The 17,196-nt window shown below is 50.0% G+C and overlaps 1 protein-coding gene across 4 annotated transcripts in view; it reads left to right on the top strand.

Moving 5' to 3' along the window:
- Positions 1 to 17,196, top strand: part of SKIC3 (SKI3 subunit of superkiller complex) — a 441,476-nt gene that overhangs the window by 91,939 nt on the left and 332,341 nt on the right. The window lies entirely within an intron of this gene.

Below are 17,196 nucleotides of genomic sequence, written 5' to 3'. Positions count from 1 at the left end.
ACCGAACATTCGCTGACGCGGCTGCCACCTCGGGTGCACCAGCGCTAGGCCTCAGGGATCATAGGCTCCAGGGGTAGTATGAGGTCACGATCCCCGGGGTTGATGTCAGCAGTGGGAAGTAAGACGCTCCCTGGGTCATCCCTCCCCCCAGTTCATGACCAGTTTCCTCCGAGTTTCCCGCCATGTACTGAGTTCCTGCTTCCGTCTGAGACGCTGTGTATCTAAAAGGACCCAGTCGCAGCATAGGCGGCTGTTTGGCTGATGCGTCAGTGTTTACTTGGGCACCTGTGTTCACTCTAGGTTCACAGGGCGATTGGCGTCTGGATCCACTCCGCGTTCACTAACGTATTGATCATTCTTGGAAGCGGGGTGAAGGCTCCCTGTATCCCACTCTCCTGAGCCGGGTGATACAGCACTAAGTCTCTATCTACCATTGAGTACGAATAGTTGGATAAGTGCCTGATGCATATGAGTCTGTAAACTATTGCTGCTGTTTCTTTTGCTGGGCGACTGAATACGTTTAAACTCCTATATAAGGTAATGCAGTAATATGTTTCTCCTACATACCGGAAATGTATCTGTAGTTGATTATGTGCTCATATTGCTGCTTATACTAATGTATAACCTGTGACTGATTGCTGACTTAATAATTATGTCAATCTTCGGTGTATTCCGATCCTCAATGCTGGTGCAAAGTAGGGAGGGATCGGATTGTATGTCACTAACAAAATTTAAAGTGCTTGCAGTCACAAATTGTGTAGTAACACTGTACAGGCGTATGATTTATTTATCATGTCTAAGAGAGGCAAGGGTGAGGAGGCTACACTCTCCACAGCTGCACCAACACTCATTTCTCTGACGTCCTAGTGGATGCTGGGGACTCCGTAAGGACCATGGGGGATAGCGGCTCCGCAGGAGACTGGGCACAAAAGTAAAGCTTTAGGACTACCTGGTGTGCACTGGCTCCTCCCCCCTATGACCCTCCTCCAAGCCTCAGTTAGATTTTTGTGCCCGAACGAGAAGGGTGCACACTAGGTGGCTCTCCTGAGCTGCTTAGTGAAAAGTTTAGTTTTAGGTTTTTTATGTTCAGTGAGACCTGCTGGCAACAGGCTCACTGCATCGAGGGACTAAGGGGAGAAGAAGCGAACTCACCTGCGTGCAGAGTGGATTGGGCTTCTTAGGCTACTGGACACCATTAGCTCCAGAGGGACCGATCACAGGCCCAGCCATGGAGCTCGATCCCAGAGCCGCGCCGCCGGCCCCCTTACAGAGCCAGAAGACAGAAGAGGTCCGGAAAATCGGCGGCATGAAGACGTCCTGTCTTCAACAAGGTAGCGCACAGCACTGCAGCTGTGCGCCATTGCTCTCAGCACACTTCACACTCCGGTCACTGAGGGTGCAGGGCGCTGGGGGGGGGCGCCCTGAGACGCAATAGAAACACCTTGGATGGCAAAAAATGCATCACATATAGCTCCAGGGCTATATGGATGAATTTAACCCCTGCCAGAATACACAGAAAAACGGGAGATAAGGCCGCCGAGAAGGGGGCGGAGCCTATCTCCTCAGCACACTGGCACCATTTTCCCTCACAGCTCCGTTGGAGGGAAGCTCCCTGGCTCTCCCCTGCAGTCACTACACTACAGAAAGGGTTAAAAAAGAGAGGGGGGCACTAATTACGCGCAGTATTAAAAATACAGCAGCTATAAGGGGAAAAACACTTTTCTCTGACGTCCTAAGTGGATGCTGGGGACTCCGTCAGGACCATGGGGATTAGCGGCTCCGCAGGAGACAGGGCACAAAAGTAAAAGCTTTAGGATCAGGTGGTGTGCACTGGCTCCTCCCCCTATGACCCTCCTCCAAGCCTCAGTTAGATTTTTGTGCCCGGCCGAGAAGGGTGCAATCTAGGTGGCTCTCCTAAAGAGCTGCTTAGAGTAAAAGTTTGTTAGGTTTTTTATTTTCAGTGAGTCCTGCTGGCAACAGGCTCACTGCTACGAGGGACTTAGGGGAGAGAAGTGAACTCACCTGCGTGCAGGATGGATTGGCTTCTTAGGCTACTGGACACCATTAGCTCCAGAGGGAGTCGGAACACAGGTCTCACCCTGGGGTTCGTCCCGGAGCCGCGCCGCCGACCCCCCTTGCAGATGCCGAAAAGTGAAGGTCCAGAAACGGCGGCAGAAGACTCTTCAGTCTTCATAAGGTAGCGCACAGCACTGCAGCTGTGCGCCATTGTTGTCAGCACACTTCATAGCAGCGGTCACTGAGGGTGCAGGGCGCTGGGGGGGGGTGCCCTGGGCAGCAATGATAGTACCTTATTCTGGCTAAAAATACATCACATATAGCCCCTGGGGGCTATATGGATGTATTTAACCCCTGCCAGGTCTCAGAAAAACGGGAGAAGAAGCCCGCCGAAAAGGGGGCGGGGCCTATTCTCCTCAGCACACAGCGCCATTTTCCCTCACAGAAATGCTGGTGGGAAGGCTCCCAGGCTCTCCCCTGCACTGCACTACAGAAACAGGGTTAAAACAGAGAGCGGGGGCACTTATTTGGCGATATGTATATATATATTAAAATGCTATAAGGGAAAAACACTTATATAAAGGTTGTCCCTGTATAATTATAGCGTTTTTGGTGTGTGCTGGCAAACTCTCCCTCTGTCTCCCCAAAGGGCTAGTGGGGTCCTGTCCTCTATCAGAGCATTCCCTGTGTGTGTGCTGTGTGTCGGTACGTGTGTGTCGACATGTATGAGGACGATGTTGGTGAGGAGGCGGAGCAATTGCCTGAAATGGTGATGTCACTCTCTAGGGAGTCGACACCGGAATGGATGGCTTATTTAAGGAATTACGTGATAATGTCAACACGCTGCAAGGTCGGTTGACGACATGAGACGGCCGGCAAACAAATTAGTACCTGTCCAGGCGTCTCAAACACCGTCAGGGGCTGTAAAACGCTCATTTACCTCAGTCGGTCGACACAGACACGGACACTGACTCCAGTGTCGACGGTGAAGAAACAAACGTATTTTCCTTTAGGGCCACACGTTACATGTTAAAGGCAATGAAGGAGGTGTTACATATTTCTGATACTACAAGTACCACAAGAAGGGTATTATGTGGGGTGTGAAAAAACTACTTGTAGTTTTTCCTGAATCAGATAAATTAAATGAAGTGTGTGATGATGCGTGGGTTTCCCCCGATAGAAAATTATTGGCGGTATACCCTTTCCCGCCAGAAGTTAGGGCGCGTTGGGAAACACCCTTTAGGGTGGATAAGGCACTCACACGCTTATCAAAACAAGTGGCGGTACCGTCTCCAGATAGGGCCGCCCTCAAGGAGCCAGCTGAGAGGCTGGAAAATATCCTAAAAAGGTATATACACACATACTGGTGTTATACTGCGACCAGCGATCGCCTCAGCCTGGATGTCCAGCGCTGGGGTGGCTTGGTCGGATTCCCTGACTGAAAATATTGATACCCTTGACAGGGACAGTATTTTATTGACTATAGAGCATTTAAAGGATGCATTTCTATATATGCGAGATGCACAGAGGGATATTTGCACTCTGGCATCAAGAGTAAGTGCGATGTCCATATCTGCCAGAAGATGTTTATGGACACGACAGTGGTCAGGTGATGCAGATTCCAAACGGCACATGGAAGTATTGCCGTATAAAGGGGAGGAGTTATTTGGGGTCGGTCCATCGGACCTGGTGGCCTCGGCAACAGCTGGAAAATCCACCTTTTTTACCCCAAATCACATCTCAGCAGAAAAAGACACCGTCTTTTCAGCCTCAGTCCTTTCGTCCCCATAAGGGCAAGCGGGCAAAAAGGCCAGTCATATCTGCCCAGGGATAGAGGAAAGGGAAGAAGACTGCAGCAGGCAGCCCATTCCCAGGAACAGAAGCCCTCCACAGCTTCTGCCAAGTCCTCAGCATGACGCTAGGGCCGTACAAGCGGACTCAAGTGCGGTGGGGGGTCGTCTCAAGAGTTTCAGCGCGTAGTGGGCTCACTCGCAAGTGGACCCCTGGATCCTACAAGTAGTATCCCAGGGGTACAGACTGGAAATTCGAGACGTCTCCCCCTCGCAGGCTCCTGATGTCTGCTTTACCAACGTCTTCCTCCGACAGGGAGGCAGTATTGGAAACAATTCACAAGCTGTATTCCCAGCAGGTGATAATCAAAGTACCCCTCCTACAACAAGGAAAGGGGTATTATTCCACACTATATTGTGGTACTGAAGCCAGACGGCTCGGTGAGACCTATTCTAAATGGGAAATCTTTGAACACTTACATACAAAGGTCCAAATCAAGATGGAGTCACTCAGAGCAGTGATAGCGAACCAGGAAGAAGGGGACTATATGGTGTCCCTGGACATCAAGGATGCTTACCTCCATGTCCCAAATTGCCCTTCTCACCAAGGGTACCTCAGGTTCGTGGTACGGAACTGTCACTATCCGTTTCAGACGCTGCCGTTTGGATTGTCCACGGCACCTCGGGTCTTTACCAAAGTAATGGCCGAAATGATGATTCTTCTTCAAAGAAAAGGCGTCTTAATTATCCCTTACTTGGACGATCTCCTGATAAGGGCAAGGTCCAGAGAACAGTTGGAAGTCGGAGTAGCACTATCTCAAGTACTACGACAGCACGGGTGGATTCTAAATATCCAAAATCGCAGCCGTTTCCCACGACACGTCTGCTGTTCCTAGGGATGGTTCTGGACACAGTCCAGAAAAAGGTGTTTCTCCCGGAGGAGAAAGCCAGGGAGTTATCCGAGCTAGTCAGGAACCTCCTAAAACCAGGAAAAGTGTCAGTGCATCATTGCACAAGAGTCCTGGGAAAAATGGTGGCTTATTACGAAGCGATTCCATTCGGCAGATTCCACGCAAAGGACAAGGGTGTCTCTCCTGTGGTGGTTACAGAGTGCTCATCTTCTAGAGGGCCGCAGATTCGGCATTCAGGATTGGATGCTGGTGACCACGGAGGCCAGCCTGAGAGGCTGGGGAGCAGTCACACAGGGAAAAAATTTCCAGGGAGTGTGATCAAGTCTGGAGATTTTTCTCCACATAAATATACTGGAGCTAAGGGCAATTTACAATGCTCTAAGCTTAGCAAGACCTCTGCTTCAAGGTCAGCCGGTATTGATCCAGTGGGACAACATCACGGCAGTCGCCCACGTAAACAGACAGGGCGGCACAAGAAGCAGGAGGGCAATGGCAGAAACTGCAAGGATTTTTCGCTGGGCGGAAAATCATGTGATAGCACTGTCAGCAGTGTTCATTCCGGGAGTGGACAACTGGGAAGCAGACTTCCTCAGCAGGCACAACCTCCACCCGGGAGAGTGGGGACTTCATCGGGAAGTCTTCCACATGATGGTGAACCGTTGGAAAAGACCAAAGGTGGACATGATGGCGTCCCGCCTGAACAAAAAACTGGACAAGTATTGCGCCAGGTCAAAAGACCCTCAGGCAATAGCTGTGGACGTTCTGGTAACACCGTGGGTGTACCAGTCGATGTATGTCTTCCCTCCTCTGCTTCTCATACCCAAGGTATTGAGAATTATAAGACGTAGAGGAGTAAGAACTATACTCGTGGCTCCGGATTGGCCAAGAAGGACTTGGTACCCGGAACTTCAAGAGATGCTCACAGAGGACTCATGGCCTCTGCCGCTAAGAAGGGACTTGCTTCAGCAAGTACCATGTCTGTTCCAAGACTTACCGCGGCTGCGTTTGACGGCATGGCGGTTGAACGCTGGATCCTAAGGAAAAAAAGGCATTCCGGAAGAGGTCATTCCTACCCTGGTCAAAGCCAGGAAGGAGGTGACCGCACAACATTATCACCACATGTGGCAAAAATATGTTGCGTGGTGTGAGGCCAGGAAGGCCCCATGAAGAAATTTCAACTCGGTCGTTTCCTGCATTTCCTGCAAACAGGAGTGTCTATGGGCCTCAAATTGGGGTCCATTAAGGTTCAAATTTCGGCCCTGTCGATTTTCTTCCAGAAAGAATTGGCTTCAGTTCCTGAAGTCCAGAAGTTTGTCAAGGGAGTACTGCATATACAACCCCCTTTTGTGCCTCCAGTGGCACTGTGGGATCTCAACGTAGTTCTGGGATTCCTAAAATCACATTGGTTTAAACCGCTCAAATCTGTGGATTTGAAATATCTCACAGGGAAAGTGACCATGCTGTTGGCCCTGGCCTCGGCCAGGCGAGTGTCGGAATTGGCGGCGTTTGTCTCAAAAAGCCCATATCTGATTGTCCATTCGGACAGGGCAGAGCTGCGGACTCATCCCCAGTTTCTCCCTAAGGTGGTGTCAGTGTTTCACCCGAACCAGCTTATTGTGGTACCTGCGGCTACTAGGGACTTGGAGGACTCCAAGTTGCTAGATGTTGTCAGGGCCCTGAAAAATAAGAATTTACTTACCGATAATTCTATTTCTCGTAGTCCGTAGTGGATGCTGGGGACTCCGTCAGGACCATGGGGGATTAGCGGCTCCGCAGGAGACAGGGCACAAAAGTAAAAGCTTTAGGATCAGGTGGTGTGCACTGGCTCCTCCCCCTATGACCCTCCTCCAAGCCTCAGTTAGGATACTGTGCCCGGACGAGCGTACACAATAAGGAAGGATTTTGAATCCCGGGTAAGACTCATACCAGCCACACCAATCACACAGTACAACCTGTGATCTGAACCCAGTTAACAGCATGATAACAGCGGAGCCTCTGAAAAGATGGCTCACAACAATAATAACCCGATTTTTGTAACAATAACTATGTACAAGTATTGCAGACAATCCGCACTTGGGATGGGCGCCCAGCATCCACTACGGACTACGAGAAATAGAATTATCGGTAAGTAAATTCTTATTTTCTCTGACGTCCTAAGTGGATGCTGGGGACTCCGTCAGGACCATGGGGATTATACCAAAGCTCCCAAACGGGCGGGAGAGTGCGGATGACTCTGCAGCACCGAATGAGAGAACTCCAGGTCCTCCTCAGTCAGGGTGTGCCCCTGACCAAGTATCAGCTCGGCAAAGTTGTAAAGCCGAGACCCCTCGGGCAGCCGCCCAAGATGAGCCCACCTTCCTTGTGGAATGGGCATTTACATATTTTGGCTGTGGCAGGCCTGCCACAGAATGTGCAAGCTGAATTGTACTACACATCCAACTAGCAATCGTCTGCTTAGAAGCAAGAGCACCCAGTTTGTTGGGTGCATACAGGATAACAGCAAGTCAGTTTTCCTGACTCCAGCTGTCCTGGAAACTATATTTTCAGGGCCCTGACAACATCTAGCAACTTGGAGTCCTCCAAGTCCCTAGTAGCCGCAGGTACCACAATAAGCTGGTTCGGGTGAAACACTGACACCACCTTAGGGAGAAACTGGGGATGAGTCCGCAGCTCTGCCCTGTCCGAATGGACAATCAGATATGGGCTTTTTTGAGACAAACGCCGCCGATTCTGACACTCGCCTGGCCGAGGCCAGGGCCAACAGCATGGTCACTTTCCCTGTGAGATATTTCAAATCCACAGATTTGAGCGGTTTAAACCAATGTGATTTTAGGAATCCCAGAACTACGTTGAGATCCCACAGTGCCACTGGAGGCACAAAAGGGGGTTGTATATGCAGTACTCCCTTGACAAACTTCTGGACTTCAGGAACTGAAGCCAATTCTTTCTGGAAGAAAATCGACAGGGCCGAAATTTGAACCTTAATGGACCCCAATTTGAGGCCCATAGACACTCCTGTTTGCAGGAAATGCAGGAAACGACCGAGTTGAAATTTCTTCATGGGGCCTTCCTGGCCTCACACCACGCAACATATTTTCGCCACATGTGGTGATAATGTTGTGCGGTCACCTCCTTCCTGGCTTTGACCAGGGTAGGAATGACCTCTTCCGGAATGCCTTTTTCCCTTAGGATCCGGCGTTCAACCGCCATGCCGTCAAACGCAGCCGCGGTAAGTCTTGGAACAGACATGGTACTTGCTGAAGCAAGTCCCTTCTTAGCGGCAGAGGCCATGAGTCCTCTCTGAGCATCTCTTGAAGTTCCGGGTACCAAGTCCTTCTTGGCCAATCCGGAGCCACGAGTATAGTTCTTACTCCTCTACGTCTTATAATTCTCAATACCTTGGGTATGAGAAGCAGAGGAGGGAAGACATACACCGACTGGTACACCCACGGTGTTACCAGAACGTCCACAGCTATTGCCTGAGGGTCTTTTGACCTGGCGCAATACTTGTCCAGTTTTTTGTTCAGGCGGGACGCCATCATGTCCACCTTTGGTCTTTTCCAACGGTTCACAATCATGTGGAAGACTTCCCGATGAAGTCCCCACTCTCCCGGGTGGAGGTTGTGCCTGCTGAGGAAGTCTGCTTCCCAGTTGTCCACTCCCGGAATGAACACTGCTGACAGTGCTATCACATGATTTTCCGCCCAGCGAAAAATCCTTGCAGTTTCTGCCATTGCCCTCCTGCTTCTTGTGCCGCCCTGTCTGTTTACGTGGGCGACTGCCGTGATGTTGTCCCACTGGATCAATACCGGCTGACCTTGAAGCAGAGGTCTTGCTAAGCTTAGAGCATTGTAAATTGCCCTTAGCTCCAGTATATTTATGTGGAGAAAAATCTCCAGACTTGATCACACTCCCTGGAAATTTTTTCCCTGTGTGACTGCTCCCCAGCCTCTCAGGCTGGCCTCCGTGGTCACCAGCATCCAATCCTGAATGCCGAATCTGCGGCCCTCTAGAAGATGAGCACTCTGTAACCACCACAGGAGAGACACCCTTGTCCTTGGAGATAGGGTTATCCGCTGATGCATCTGAAAATGCGATCCGGACCATTTGTCCAGCAGATCCCACTGAAAAGTTCTTGCGTGGAATCTGCCGAATGGAATCGCTTCGTAATAAGCCACCATTTTTCCCAGGACTCTTGTGCATTGATGCACTGACACTTTTCCTGGTTTTAGGAGGTTCCTGACTAGCTCGGATAACTCCCTGGCTTTCTCCTCCGGGAGAAACACCTTTTTCTGGACTGTGTCCAGAACCATTCCTAGGAACAGCAGACGTGTCGTCGGAAACGGCTGCGATTTTGGATATTTAGAATCCACCCGTGCTGTCGTAGAACTACTTGAGATAGTGCTACTCCGACTTCCAACTGTTCTCTGGACCTTGCCCTTATCAGGAGATCGTCCAAGTAAGGGATAATTAAGACGCCTTTTCTTTGAAGAAGAATCATCATTTCGGCCATTACTTTGGTAAAGACCCGGGGTGCCGTGGACAATCCAAACGGCAGCGTCTGAAACTGATAGTGACAGTTCCGTACCACGAACCTGAGGTACCCTTGGTGAGAAGGGCAATTTGGGACATGGAGGTAAGCATCCTTGATGTCCAGGGACACCATATAGTCCCCTTCTTCCTGGTTCGCTATCACTGCTCTGAGTGACTCCATCTTGATTTGGACCTTTGTATGTAAGTGTTCAAAGATTTCCCATTTAGAATAGGTCTCACCGAGCCGTCTGGCTTCAGTACCACAATATAGTGTGGAATAATACCCCTTTCCTTGTTGTAGGAGGGGTACTTTGATTATCACCTGCTGGGAATACAGCTTGTGAATTGTTTCCAATACTGCCTCCCTGTCGGAGGAAGACGTTGGTAAAGCAGACATCAGGAGCCTGCGAGGGGGAGACGTCTCGAATTTCCAGTCTGTACCCCTGGGATACTACTTGTAGGATCCAGGGGTCCACTTGCGAGTGAGCCCACTACGCGCTGAAACTCTTGAGACGACCCCCCACCGCACTTTAGTCCGCTTGTACGGCCCCAGCGTCATGCTGAGGACTTGGCAGAAGCTGTGGAGGGCTTCTGTTCCTGGGAATGGGCTGCCTGCTGCAGTCTTCTTCCCTTTCCTCTATCCCTGGGCAGATATGACTGGCCTTTTGCCCGCTTGCCCTTATGGGGACGAAAGGACTGAGGCTGAAAAGACGGTGTCTTTTTCTGCTGAGATGTGATTTGGGGTAAAAAAGGTGGATTTTCCAGCTGTTGCCGAGGCCACCAGGTCCGATGGACCGACCCCAAATAACTCCTCCCCTTTATACGGCAATACTTCCATGTGCCGTTTGGAATCTGCATCACCTGACCACTGTCGTGTCCATAAACATCTTCTGGCAGATATGGACATCGCACTTACTCTTGATGCCAGAGTGCAAATATCCCTCTGTGCATCTCGCATATATAGAAATGCATCCTTTAAATGCTCTATAGTCAATAAAATACTGTCCCTGTCAAGGGTATCAATATTTTCAGTCAGGGAATCCGACCAAGCCACCCCAGCGCTGCACATCCAGGCTGAGGCGATCGCTGGTCGCAGTATAACACCAGTATGTGTGTATATACCTTTTTAGGATATTTTCCAGCCTCTCAGCTGGCTCCTTGAGGGCGGCCCTATCTGGAGACGGTACCGCCACTTGTTTTGATAAGCGTGTGAGCGCCTTATCCACCCTAAAGGGTGTTTCCCAACGCGCCCTAACTTCTGGCGGGAAAGGGTATACCGCCAATAATTTTCTATCGGGGGAAACCCACGCATCATCACACACTTCATTTAATTTATCTGACTCAGGAAAAACTACAGGTAGTTTCTCTATCGTCCTAGTGGATGCTGGGGTTCCTGAAAGGACCATGGGGAATAGCGGCTCCGCAGGAGACAGGGCACAAAAGTAAAGCTTTCCGATCAGGTGGTGTGCACTGGCTCCTCCCCCTGTGACCCTCCTCCAAGCCAGTTAGATTTTTGTGCCCGGCCGAGAAGGGTGCAATCTAGGTGGCTCTCCTAAAGAGCTGCTTAGAAAAGTTTAGCTTAGGTTTTTTATTTTACAGTGAGTCCTGCTGGCAACAGGATCACTGCAACGAGGGACTTAGGGGAGAAGAAGTGAACTCACCTGCGTGCAGGATGGATTGGCTTCTTGGCTACTGGACATCAGCTCCAGAGGGACGATCACAGGTACAGCCTGGATGGTCACCGGAGCCTTGCCGCCGGCCCCCTTGCAGATGCTGAAGTAAGAAGAGGTCCAGAATCGGCGGCAGAAGACTCCTCAGTCTTCTAAAGGTAGCGCACAGCACTGCAGCTGTGCGCCATTTTCCTCTCAGCACACTTCACACGGCAGTCACTGAGGGTGCAGGGCGCTGGGAGGGGGGCGCCCTGGGAGGCAAATGAATACCTATTTTGGCTAAAAATACCTCACATATAGCCTCCGGAGGCTATATGGAGATATTTAACCCCTGCCAGAATCCGTTAAGAGCGGGAGACGAGGCCGCCGAAAAAGGGGCGGGGCCTATCTCCTCAGCACACAGCGCCATTTTCCCTCACAGAAAGGCTGGAGGGAAGGCTCCCAGGCTCTCCCCTGCACTGCACTACAGAAACAGGGTTAAAACAGAGAGGGGGGGGCACTAAATTGGCGTTAGAAATATATAAAAAAGATGCTATAAGGGAAAACACTTATATAAGGTTGTCCCTATATAATTATAGCGTTTTTGGGGTGTGCTGGTAAACTCTCCCTCTGTCTCTCCAAAGGGCTAGTGGGTCCTGTCCTCTATCAGAGCATTCCCTGTGTGTGTGCTGTGTGTCGGTACGTGTGTGTCGACATGTATGAGGACGATGTTGGTGAGGAGGCGGAGCAATTGCCTGTAATGGTGATGTCACTCTCTAGGGAGTCGACACCAGAATGGATGGCTTATTTAGGAAATTACGTGATAATGTCAACACGCTGCAAGGTCGGTTGACGACATGAGACGGCCGACAAACAATTAGTACCGGTCCAGACGTCTCAAAAACACCGTCAGGGGTTTTAAAACGCCCGTTTACTTTAGTCGGTCGACACAGACACAGACAGGGACACTGAATCCAGTGTCGACGGTGAATAAACAAACGTATTCCTTATTAGGGCCACACGTTAAAGGCAATGAAGGAGGTGTTACATATTTCTGATACTACAAGTACCACAAAAGAGGGTATTATGTGGGATGTGAAAAAACTACCGTAGTTTTTCCTGAATCAGATAAATTAAATAAAGTGTGTGATGATGCGTGGGTTCCCCCCGATAGAAAATTATGGGCGGTATACCCTTTCCCGCCAGAAGTTAGGGCGCGTTGGGAAACACCCCTTAGGGTGGATAAGGCGCTCACACGCTTATCAAAACAAGTGGCGGTACCGTCTATAGATAGGGCCGTCCTCAAGGACCAGCTGACAGGAGGCTGGAAAATATCATAAAAAGTATATACACACATACTGGTGTTATACTGCGACCAGCGATCGCCTCAGCCTGGATGTGCAGAGCTGGGGTGGCTTGGTCGGATTCCCTGACTAAAAATATTGATACCCTTGACAGGGACAGTATTTTATTGACTATAGAGCATTTAAAGGATGCATTTCTATATATGCGAGATGCACAGAGGGATATTTGCACTCTGGCATCAAGAGTAAATGCGATGTCCATATCTGCCAGGAGATGTTATGGACACGACAGTGGTCAGGTGATGCAGATTCCAAACGGCACAAAGGTGTATTGCCGTATAAAGGAAGAGGAGTTATTTGGGGTCGGTCCATCGGACCTGGTGGCCACGGCAACTGCTGGAAAATCCGCCGTTTTTACCCTAAGTCACATCTCTGCAGAAAAAGACACCGTCTTTTCAGCCTCAGTCCTTTCGTCCCTATAAGATCATATCTGCCCAGGGATAGAGGAAAGGGAAGAAGACTGCAGCAGGCAGCCCATTCCCAGGAACAGAAGCGTTCCACCGCTTCTGACAAGTTCTCAGCATGGCGCTGAGACCGTACAGGACCCCTGGATCCTACAAGTAGTATCCCAGGGGTACAGATTGGAATGTCGAGACGTTTCCCCTTCGCAGGCTCCTGAAGTCTGCTTTACCAAGGTCTCCCTCCGACAAGGAGGCAGTATGGGAAAAAATTCACAAGCTGTATTCCCAGCAGGTGATAATTAAATTACCCCTCCTACTACAAGAAAAGGGGTATTATTCCACACTATATTGTGGTACTGAAGCCAGAAGGCTAGGTGAGACTTATTCTAAAAAATTTTTTGAACACTTACAAAGGTTCAAATCAAGATGGAGTCACTCAGAGCAGTGATAACGAACCAGGAAGAAGGGGACTATATAGTGTCCCGGGACATCAGGGATGCTTACCTCTATGTCCCAAATTTGCCCTTCTCACTAAGGGTACCTCAGGTTCGTGGTGCAGAACTGTCACTATCAGTTTCAGACGCTGCCGTTTGGATTGTCCACGGCACCCCGGGTCTTTACCAAGGTAATGGCCGAAATGATGATTCTTCTTCGAAGAAAAGGCGTCTTAATTATCCCTTACTTGGACGATCTCCTGATAAGGGCATAGTCCAGGGAACAGTTGGAGGTCGGAGTAGCACTATCTCGGATACTGCTACAACAGCACGGGTGGATTCTAAATATTCCAAAATCGCAGCTGATCCCGACGACACGTCTGCTGTGCCTAGGGATGATTCTGGACACAGTCCAGAAAAAGGTGTTTCTCCCGGAAGAGAAAGCCAGGGAGTTATCCGAGCTAGTCAGGAACCTCCTAAAAACAGTGCATCATTGCACAAGGGTCCTGGTAAAAATGGTGGCTTCCTACGAAGCAATTCCATTCGGCAGATTTCACGCAAGAACTTTTCAGTGGGATCTGCTGGACAAATGGTCCGGATCGCATTTTCAGATGCATCAGCGGATAACCCTATATCCAAGGACAAGGGTGTCTCTCCTGTGGTGGTTATAGAGTGCTCATCTTCTAGAGGGCCGCAGATTCGGCATTCAGGATTGGATGCTGGTGACCACGGAGCCCAGCCCGAGAGGCTGGGGAGCAGTCACACAAGGAAAAAATTTCCAGGGAGTGTGATCAAGTCTGGAGACTTTTCTCCACATAAATATACTGGAGCTAAGGGTAAATTTATAATGCTCTAAGCTTAGCAAGACCTCTGCTTCAAGGTCAGCCGGTATTGATCCAGTGGGAAAAACATCACGGCAGTCGCCCACGTAAACAGACAGGGCGACACAAGAAGCAGGAGGGCAATGGCAAAAACTGCAAGGACTTTTCGCTGGGCGGAAAATCATGTGATAGCACTGTCAGCAGTGTTTCATCCCGGGAATGGAAACTGGGAAGCAGACTTCCTCAGCAGGCACGACCTCCACCCGGGAGAGTGGAAACTTCATCGGGAAGTTTTTTCCACATGATTGTAAACCGTTGGGAAATACCAAAGGTGGACATGATGGCGTCCCGTCTGAACAAAAAACGGGACAGGTATTGCGCCAGGTCAAGAGACCCTCAGGCAATAGCTGTGGACGTTCTGGTAACACCGTGGGTGTACCAGTCGGTGTATGTGTTCCCTCCTCTGCTTCTCATACCTAAGGTGCTGAGAATTATAAGACGTAGAGGAGTAAGAACTATACTCATGGCTCCGGATTGGCCAAGAAGGACTTGGTACCCGGAACTTCAAGAGATGCTTACAGAGGTCTTATGGCCTCTGCCGCTAAGAAGGGACTTGCTTCAGCAAGTACCATGTCTGTTCCAAGACTTACCGCAGCTGCGTTTGTCGGCATGGCGGTGGAAAGCCGGATCCTAAGGGAAAAAGGCATTCCGGAAGAGGTCATTCCTACCCTGGTCAAAGCCAGAAAGGAGGTGACCGCACAACATTATCACCACATGTGGCGAAAATATGTTGCGTGGTGTGAGGCCAGGAAGGCCCCACAAAGAAATTTCAACTCGGTCGTTTCCTGCATTTCCTGCAAACAGGAGTGTCTATGGGCCTCAAATTGGGGTCCATTAAGGTTCAAATTTCGGCCCTGTCGATTTTCTTCCAGAAAGAATTGGCTTCAGTTCCTGAAGTCCAGAAGTTTGTCAAGGGAGTATTGCATATACAACCCCCTTTTGTGCCTCCAGTGGCACTGTGGGATCTCAACGTAGTTCTGGGATTCCTCAAATCACATTGGTTTAAAACCAGTCAAATCTGTGGATTTGAAGCATCTCACATGAAAAGTGACCATGCTCTTGGCCCTGGCCTGGACCAGGCGAGTGTCAAATTGGTGGTTTTTTCTCAAAAAAGCCCATATCTGTTTGTCCATTCGGACAGGGCAGAGCTGCGGACTCGTCCCCAGTTCTCTCCCTAAGGTGGTGTCAGTGTTTCACCTGAACCAGCTTATTGTGGTGCCTTGCACCTACTAGGGACTTGGAGGACTCCAAGTTGCTAGATGTTGTCAGGGCCCTGAAAATATGTTCCAGGACGGCTGGAGTCAGGAAAACTGACTTGCTGTTATCCTGTATGCACCCAACAAACTGGGTGCTCTTGCTTCTAAGCAGACTATTGCTAGTTGGATGTGTAATACAATTCAGCTTGCACATTCTGTGGCAGGCCTGCCACAGCCAAAATATGTAAATGCCCATTCCACAAGGAAGGTGGGCTCATCTTGGGCGGCTGCCCGAGGGGTCTCGGCTTTACAACTTTGCCGAGCAGCTACTTGGTCAGGGGCAAACACGTTTGCTAAATTCTACAAATTTGATACCCTGGCTAAGGAGGACCTGGAGTTCTCTCATTCGGTGCTGCAGAGTCATCCGCACTCTCCCGCCCGTTTGGGAGCTTTGGTATAATCCCCATGGTCCTTTCAGGAACCCCAGCATCCACTAGGACGATAGAGAAAATAAGAATTTACTTACCGATAATTCTATTTCTCGGAGTCCGTAGTGGATGCTGGGCGCCCATCCCAAGTGCGGATTATCTGCAATACTTGTACATAGTTACAAAAATCGGGTTATTATTGTTGTGAGCCATCTTTTCAGAGGCTCCGCTGTTATCATACTGTTAACTGGGTTTAGATCACAAGTTGTACGGTGTGATTGGTGTGGCTGGTATGAGTCTTACCCGGGATTCAAAATTCCTCCCTTATTGTGTACGCTCGTCCGGGCACAGTACCTAACTGGCTTGGAGGAGGGTCATAGGGGGAGGAGCCAGTGCACACCACCTGATCGGAAAGCTTTACTTTTGTGCCCTGTCTCCTGCGAAGCCGCTATTCCCCATGGTCCTTTCAGGAACCCCAGCATCCACTACGGACTCCGAGAAATAGAATTATCGGTAAGTAAATTCTTATTTTTTTTCACACCCCACATAATACCCTTCTTGTGGTACTTGTAGTATCAGAAATATGTAACACCTCCTTCATTGCCCTTAACATGTAACGTGTGGCCCTAAAGGAAAATACGTTTGTTTCTTCACCGTCGACACTGGAGTCAGTGTCCGTGTCTGTGTCTGTGTCGACCGACTGAGGTAAATGAGCGTTTTACAGCCCCTGACGGTGTTTGAGACGCCTGGACAGGTACTAATTTGTTTGCCGGCCGTCTCATGTCGTCAACCGACCTTGCAGCGTGTTGACATTATCACGTAATTCCTTAAATAAGCCATCCATTCCGGTGTCGACTCCCTAGAGAGTGACATCACCATTTCAGGCAATTGCTCCGCCTCCTCACCAACATCGTCCTCATACATGTCGACACACACGTACCGACACACAGCACACACACAGGGAATGCTCTGATAGAGGACAGGACCCCACTAGCCCTTTGGGGAGACAGAGGGAGAGTTTGCCAGCACACACCAAAAACGCTATAATTATACAGGGACAACCTTTATATAAGTGTTTTTCCCTTATAGCATTTTAATATATATATACATATCACCAAATAAGTGCCCCCCCTCTCTGTTTTAACCCTGTTTCTGTAGTGCAGTGCAGGGGAGAGCCTGGGAGCCTTCCCACCAGCATTTCTGTGAGGGAAAATGGCGCTGTGTGCTGAGGAGAATAGGCCCCGTCCCCTTTTCGGCGGGCTTCTTCTCCCGTTTTTCTGAGACCTGGCAGGGGTTAAATACATCCATATAGCCCCCAGGGGCTATATGTGATGTATTTTTAGCCAGAATAAGGTACTATCATTGCTGCCCAGGGCGCCCCCCCCAGCGCCCTGCACCCTCAGTGACCGCTGCTATGAAGTGTGCTGACAACAATGGCGCACAGCTGCAGTGCTGTGCGCTACCTTATGAAGACTGAAGAGTCTTCTGCCGCCGTTTCTGGACCTTCACTTTTCGGCATCTGCAAGGGGGGTCGGCGGCGCGGCTCCGGGACGAACCCCAGGGTGAGACCTGTGTTCCGACTCCCTCTGGAGC

The sequence above is a fragment of the Pseudophryne corroboree genome, chromosome 1 (assembly GCF_028390025.1).
Source record: "Pseudophryne corroboree isolate aPseCor3 chromosome 1, aPseCor3.hap2, whole genome shotgun sequence".
Taxonomy (NCBI): Eukaryota; Metazoa; Chordata; class Amphibia; order Anura; family Myobatrachidae; genus Pseudophryne; species Pseudophryne corroboree.
The sequence above is the reverse complement of the archived record's forward strand: the minus strand, read 5'-3'. Positions and strand labels throughout refer to the sequence as shown.